An 8,295-nucleotide genomic window follows, 5' to 3' on the forward strand; every position below is an offset into this window, starting at 1 on the left:
GTCATCCCTGAAATCATGCTGCCAGTGGCCTTACAAATCCTGGCATGGGCACTTGTCTTGTTGGTTTACTCCAGGGTAGAACTAGAAGATTCCAAAAGCCTCTCCAGTGGTGTGCTTACTTTTTCAGGACATTCTGTCCCCAGGAAAAATATTCTAATTTAGTGTACCAAATGTAGCTATGAATCACCGTCACAGATCATTTAATGAATCCCCAATAAGGTGGAGGTGCACCAAACCCAAAAATTGAGCCAAATACAAAAAGAAGAAAGAATAGGAGTTAAAAGTGGGCACGCTCATTTCACATAATCAAAACTGGGTGTAATTTATTAAGTGCAGTTACGTTGATATATGAAATACATTAAACAACATCACATACGGCTACAAACCCCATTGTGATAAAAAAAAAATCAAAAAAGGGGCTCCCCCTTTATATTAAAATGTGGAGCTATGCAGGGGTGCCTATTATCATCCAATGTTTTCACCCAAAGTGTTGGATGCGGACTTAAGTCACAAAGTTAATATTGACAAACTGCCTCACAGGAATGCAATAGGAATATCTTATAGGGCATGCTTCATTCAGCGTCCATAAATTAAACCTGCCCTGTAAAAATTAAGTTTAATGTTCCTGCAGCTTTAGAAAGGTGAAATTTAGACTTACACGTCAATATTATAAAAATAGTCACACATAGAACATAGAATGTAATTGGAAATACTCTTTATTTCTGGCGAAGTATCTGACACCAACTGAACTGAAAAAAAGTGTTGGAAGGTGAACATCCTCTTTAAGGCATGGGAAAAAAATGAAAGCAAAAAGAAAGATTATGGATGACATTTCTAAATAAAATTAGGACCATACAGCTTGGGAGGTAGGCCGCTTGTGAGCATCCACCTGGAACTCTCCTATCTTTTCACCCTACTCTGCCATCAGCACCAGTGGTTGCAGTTCTCACAAGGACCTGTGTTTAATGGATTAATGCAATTAATTCAGTCTTGCCTGTCTCAGAGAGGTGGGTCCCTACCCTCTCCTTTCTGTCTGCTCTATGACCCTTGTTTCAAGTGATTTCTGAATGAGAACCAAGGGGTACCATTTTTTCTTACACTTGGGACATTTGTATATGACCCCTGGTGGCTCTTAGAGGAGACAACAAGGTATATATGTGAAAGGATGCAGCGAGTGCAGGGGTGGTCTTTGAAAGTTGAGACAAGAAAGGTTTAAGTTATTACTTGCTTAATAGGGAGTCATTTATTAGCATTTCAGTGAAGGTGCTGCTACTTGTTTTGGCAAAAGGGTGGTAGCAGCAGAGGGGAGAGTTGGGAGTCTATATTTATAAGGTTGCAGTATTCCCTAAACACTCAGAGCTAGTATTACTTTCCAAGTGCAGATGCATGATACAGGCTGTTAGGAAAAGTTGTTATTTATAAGGAGATGTATTACTATCTCCCATGTTCTCTCTCCATCTTTCCAGTTGCGTAATCTTAATAGTTCTCTGGCGTCTTTACTAACTTTGATGACCATCTCTTTCTAGGTCTTCCAGTTGGTTTTCAACCATAATTATTCTGTGTAAGTCTTTTTGGGGTCCTTTGTTCATCCATTCTAACCACATGTCCCGCCCACCGCAGCCATTTGTCCCTTATATACGCTGTTAGTTGGAGGTCTTTATATAGCTCGTGGTTGTATTTTCTATTGACCGTTCTCTTGACCATAAATTTTGCCTGATTTATCTTCCTTTCAAAAACATCAATGTTACTTGCTAAATTTTGAGTTAGGACCCAAGTTTCACAGCCATAGATTCTATAGGCATAATTATGATTATATGATTATTTTATATATGTTTATATTCCCATATTTTGTTGTTCCTGTGGATATCTTGTGAGAAAAATGTGTGAAAAGGTGTGGTAGGCTCTGCTAGCTTGAATAATTCTTCCATGTCTGCTATTAGACAGAAACTAGGGAAATGGAGCAACATTTCTAGTGTAGCACACCCATAGGTGGACCTGAGATGTGTGCTTATAGTGTGTGAACAGGCTATACTGCTTGTAGTGTGCCCTAGACCCACCGGTACCCTGAACAACTCCCAGCAACTCCCTGTATCTTGTAGACTCTTCTATGCATTAAAGGATCCAGATTGGTTTATTAAAAGTAGAACAGTCCAAAAAATGAAATGAGCAGTCACTCCTTTAAAGCAGAGTAACACAACAGTGGCTATAATTTACCATATGTCTTGTATCTTTGCACCCTACCTGCTCCTCAACTCACCTACTGAGATCCCTACACTAGAAGTTTACACACCACTGTGTCCTAACCCCACTCCTCCTCATTGGAGCAGCAGGCTGCTCACTACCTTCCCTGAGCCTGCCACTCACTTCTACAATGACTATAATACAACTAGCTGTCACTAGCTAACCTTATCTATTATTTTCCCCTTCTGGAGCCCTGGGCCTGTAACAACTTCCCAGAGAGGTTAGGTCCCAGGAAACTTTTAAACGCTGCCACCTACAGGGCAAGCCATAATTAAATCAACTTACAAAGGACCCAGGAAAAGAGGCAATAGCTGCATGGGTGGCTAAAAGGACCACTTAGGTGCCCAACATATAGGCTAAACTGCCTGAGTAAAACACTTACCCTCAGGGTCTCTACACTACCATAATGGGTCTTTTTTTCAATAATTGGGGAGCAGGGGCAAGAATGTGCCCTTAGTGCTCACTTACCAGGAACTGGTTTGTCTGTCTCTGCACCGAGCACTGGATCAAAAATCTGGCGCTTCTTGTAGAAAGCAGTGTCAGTTGTTACAGCAGCCCTTTCCCGATAAGGACAGAGCCCCAATTCAGGCTATGCCTCCTGATGGCCAAAAAATGGCCCTATCAGCCCATCACTACCACATTATTCTTGCTGTTACCAGTAGCAATAGCTGAATCTGTTCCTATCAGTATTGTGGAGCCTTGCAGTGTGTTTTAGGATTAAATTCAGCTCTAGGAAAGTAGTCCTTTTGGAATGGTAAAGAAGCAGCTGCATGTTAAAATACACCTCAATCTGGGCAAAGTGCTAGTTCATTCGGTAACATCTGTATATAAAAACAGCAATGACCATGTGAAAAACGTGTCACAGGCATGTAATTGTGTTAAAAAAGTGTACATAGTGCCCTCTGGTGGACACTAAGGCCTACACGGCTTGCAAATCATCCACATTCCAGTGAAAAAAACAAGCAGTGTCTTCTACAAGCACAATCAGCATATCTAACCTGCTGCCCTCCAGAACAGCAACTCTTGAAATTGCCAATAGCTTCTGTAAGGGGTACCTGGGAGATATATTTCAGCAAAAGCTGGTGGTACATAATTTTCACACCCATGCAAGAAGATGTACTCACTGCTGGATATTAGACACACGATGTTTCACGGGCATGGCTGCTAGTTTGTGGAAAGGAAGGCTGCTAGTTTGGGGAAAGTAATAATAAAGGGGGGGTTTAATTCCCCAAATATTGACTGGAGCAACATTACTGCCAGGGCTGTTAATGGGAGCAAGTTATTATTGAGGAGCCAACCAGAAAAAATGCTCTACTGGATCTAGTGACCTCTAATGACCCAGAACTTATAGCAAATGTATAATTAATTGAAGTTCTGGGCAATAGTGACCATAAAAAAAACAAATATACACTTGGGTGACAAAACCCCTTAGGGTAAGGGCAGGTAAGGGCACACCTGGAGATTCAGGGAGATTTAGTCGACCGGCGATTAATCTCCCCAAACTGTTTCCCCGTGCCTTCCGTCTACTTCAATGAAAAAACTCCTGCGCTGATGCACTCGCGGGGCTTCGATTTCCGAAGTCGCCTGCAGTTTCCTCCTCGCCAGGCCACTAAATCTCCCTGAATCTCCAGGTGTGCCCTTACCCTTAATTTCAGCAAATTTTAGCTCCTTAAGGGCTGCCCTTCAGAGCATTATGTTTTGTGCTAAACCACAGAACAGAAATGGTTGTCATTTAAAATGATATTAAATCATTACTGTTCTCAATTTATTCTATTTAGAAGTAAATGTAGATTCACCAAGAAACATTAATGTGGATAATATGGAAGAAGTTAAAGAAATTGTTCAGTGTAAAAATAAAAACTAGGTAAATAGATAGGCTGTGCAAAATAAAAAATATTTCTAATATAGTTAGTTAGGCAAAAATGTTATCTATAAAGGCTGGAGTGACTGGGTGTGTAACATAATAGCCACACTGAACTGTTCCTTTAATAGGAATAAAGAGAAATTAATTTAAAAACTACAAGTCTGTGGGCACAGAAGCTGCATTTAATGAATATAAACACTGTAATTAATATTGTAAAACAGCAATCCGGAAGGCAAAGATTAGAAATGAGGAGCGCATTGCGGCAGAGGGTAAGACTAACCCCAAAGAGTTTTTTAAGTATATTAATAGTAAAAAGATGCAGGCTGAGAGTGTTGCACCTTTAAATAATGGTACCAGTATGGTTGTAACAGATACAGAAAAGGCAAATGTGCTAAATTAGTTCTTTTTTTTCAGTGTATGCAGTACAAGAGTCAGAGTTCCCAGACCTACCTCATAGCTGCACTGTTGGTTCAGCTCAATTTAGTCAGTGGCTGACTCAGGATATGGTTCATAAAGCTTTACTAAAAATTAATATGAACAAGGCACCCGGGCCAGATGGAATACACCCATGGGTTTTAAGAAAGCTTAGTTCAGTTTTAGACCAGCCTCTATTTATGATTTTATCAGATTCTCTTTTCTCTGGAGAGCTGAAACCCTGCTTCATTGTTTCTTGATTTTGAGAACAATTATAGCTTATAGTTGGTGTTTAGATACTATTTTGTCTCTCCCATCTCACCTATTCCCCTGGTCTCACCTGTCCTCCTGTGGCAAGTAAACAACTCCATACTGTGATAGTCTTAAAGCTGACTGGGAAGAAGATTCAGGCTTTTGGGAGTGGAACTTTACTTTTACCCACAGATAAGTAAGTTTCCTCTGTATAGCTGCAAATGGAGAAGTACCTTCTAATGCAGCATCAAAAGAGACCAGATGACCCACCTAGGGACATAATAAGTTGTCTACTATCGCCAGACGCTGATGTTTATACTTGCGGTATCATTCAGTAACAACCCTTCAGAGGAGAATGTGTATGGGGCCTATCACAAGAATACCACAGCAATGTAAAATCCTTTATAGGTGGCTTTTACCATTTCGCCTGGCATTCAGCCACAACAATCACCAACACACAGTAGCAACTCTGGAAGATGTCCAGGAACTGCTTCTTCTTCTGGGTTTTATGTTGGATAGACAGTAGACTTTATACTTTTCGAGTGTTGAGCTTGGTATATCAGGTATAAAGTCTGCAATATATCCATGATAAAAGAAATTAAATCAGTTATGCTTTCTCGTAGTCCTTGAAGTAAGTATGGAGTGTAACAATATTTTGCTTCTGTCATTTCAACTGCAACAACTATAGTTCAGCAACTTATTTCCCAAAGTCAGCAGTAATTTAGCTGCCACTGTGTCTAATTGTTTTTGAAATATTAGCTTAATTTTGCTAGCAACGCCTCTTCAGACCTCCACTCTTCCTGGTCTGCATGGTGCTTGAGTGGTAGTCTTGGATGGCTGCTTTATCATTGGGCTGGTAACTTGATAAAATTACTTCTTCTGCCAAAATAAAAAAAGTAGAACCAGGAAGTTGGAAAGTAAAAAATATTTCACTTGTTTATGGTCTGCCCTGTGTAGTGCAGGAGATTGGTTAGGTTGAAAAAAGACATGTCCATCAAGTTCAACCACAAGTCTGTATATAACCTGCTTAAATGCTAGTTTGAAAGAGAACTAACCCCTAAAAATGAATATGGCCATATTTTATATACTGCACTTATTGCACCAGCCTAAAGTTTCAGCTTCTCAATAGCAGCAATGATCCAGGACTTCAAACTTGTCACAGGGGGGTCACCATCTTGGAAAAAGCATGTGACTTTCACATGCTCAGTGGGCTCTGAGCAGCTGTTAAGAAGATAAGCTTAGGGGTCGTCGCAAATTTTCAAGAGGAAATTGAGGTTGGCCGAAACTGAATTGTTTGGGTCAAAACCAAACAAGAGGCAATCCTAGCCCCTCTTTTCATTATTTAGGTGTAGAGGCAAAAATACTTTATTTAAAAAATGAGTGTGGATTCATTTAGACTAAGTAACCCTGTGTATCGTTTGTCTCTAACAAATAAACTGTTTTTATTCTGTTTCACTGCAAGAACCTCCTGGTGTGCTTTCTTTTATTGTTTTATGCACAGTAGCCTGTGGGAGTTATAGCTGCTCTACACCAGTCAATTCTTCCACTTTGCGAAGGCCCTGCCTTAAGGGCTGGACTCCACAAGCATTTTTCGTTGGATGGACGCCGCCGACAAGTCGGATGGAGTCGCACACATGAAAATATAACTGGACTGAATGAAAAATTGGAGGTAAAAACTACATGGTCCGACTGTCGGATGAAGATGAAGCTTTCTGCGTCCACATCCGACAGTTGTGTCGCGTCGGATGTAATGTAGTTGTTACCTCCGACTTTTCATTCAATCCAATTATATCTCCACGCGTTCTACTCCATCCGACTTGTCACATGTGTTTTGTTGGCGGGCGTCGGTCCGACAAAAACCGCTCGTGGAGTCCAGCCCTTAGTGTTACAGCAGGTGTGTCCAACCTGTGGCCCAGAATGCATATGAATGCGGCCCAGCTTGAAGGAGAGAGAAAAGGAAGAAAAGGGAAAAATAAGAAATAAATATATGGAAATACAGAGAAAACGAGAGTGAAATAACACTTTGTGCTAAGTCCAGACACATTAACCACCTCAGTCTTTCATCTTGTTAGAAACAGGCTTACTATGCCAGGTTGTAACAATGTGGTGAACTATGGAGTAGGGAGGACTCTGCCCATTGCCCAGTTAGTATTAATAATATAATAATAAGTCTGTTTAATATCCAGGTGTCCCATATTCCAATGTATAGCTCCATCTGGTTATCCAACTGGTATTGTAGTTCTTTTCTGTGTATTTTTCTTTAATTTTACAAATCAAAAAAGTTTGTGTATCTCATGTGTGGCCCCAGACAATTTTTATTTTTCCAATGTGGACCAGAGAAGCCAAAAGGTTGGACACCCCTGTGTTAGAGTCAAATGTAAGCCATGCTCTAATGCACTAGCTGGACATTAACCCCTAATGTCTAAATAGACCAAAATAGTGTTACATAAGGTTACCACAATCTGTGGAGTCTTGCTCCTAGTCTTAAATATTAGTATCAAGTATCATTTTTTTAAAATTTTTCTTCTAAAAACCAAAAAAAATTAAAACAAATTGCAAAATTGTCACTATCAATGTCTATGTCATATAAAAAAATAATTCAAAGGCAAACAACCCCTTAATGTTACAGAAAGATCCCATAACAAAAACATTCGTTTTAGCCCTTCTTTGCTATAAAGATGTGAATGTGGATCCTGAATGATCCACAATTTCAGCATCTTATCGTGTTTAATGACATTGAGGTTTCTAGCATTTGCTTTTGGCGTAACTGTATGAAATATGAACTCTTTTAAACTCCAGTGACCCCACACACTGTTTTTTTCTTACATAAACTCAAATGACTGTGTGCGTGACCTCTCCCCTGCTTTACTACAGAGGAGTGCCACCGACAATCAGGGTTGCCAGGTCTAATTTTTAAATCCAGCCAAAGTCAGCTACAAAACCAGCCCAAAAAAAGCCAAAACACACTTCAATAAATGAATATATGTGAAAATGTGCATAAAAAAACTACAGAGGGGGCCCAGGTGGTATAGGAGCCCCATAAGGCGCTAATACATTTACAATTTTAAATATTGGTAAAACAGCTCAACCGCTAGACATTTTTGTGGCCAGCAGATTTTTGCCCCAAAATTGTCTGAAACTGAAGAAAGTCGCTGGAAAATATGAGAATGCTTAAGAAGGATGGGAGACTGGGGTACCGAGCCCAAAATCTGGCAACTCCCGACTTCTACATGTCATTCCCATTGCATGCTGGGTATTGTAGTCTTACATTAAACTTGACCGTCAGGAAATTGTAAAACAAAAACTACATTACCCAACATGCACTCGGAGCAAGAAAATACTTTTTTCCAAAGTACAAACTAGCCAAAGGCCCAAAAAGTAGCCCAAACCTGTACTTTGGCTAGTTTGTACTTTCAAAACTAGCCTGGGCTTTAAATTAGTAGCCCAATCTAGCTGGAAAACCGCAACCCTGCGCGACAATGTCCCAGAAGCTCCAAAAGTAATACTGTCATACCAGGTTTCGC

The sequence above is a fragment of the Xenopus laevis genome, chromosome 6L (assembly GCF_017654675.1).
Source record: "Xenopus laevis strain J_2021 chromosome 6L, Xenopus_laevis_v10.1, whole genome shotgun sequence".
Taxonomy (NCBI): Eukaryota; Metazoa; Chordata; class Amphibia; order Anura; family Pipidae; genus Xenopus; species Xenopus laevis.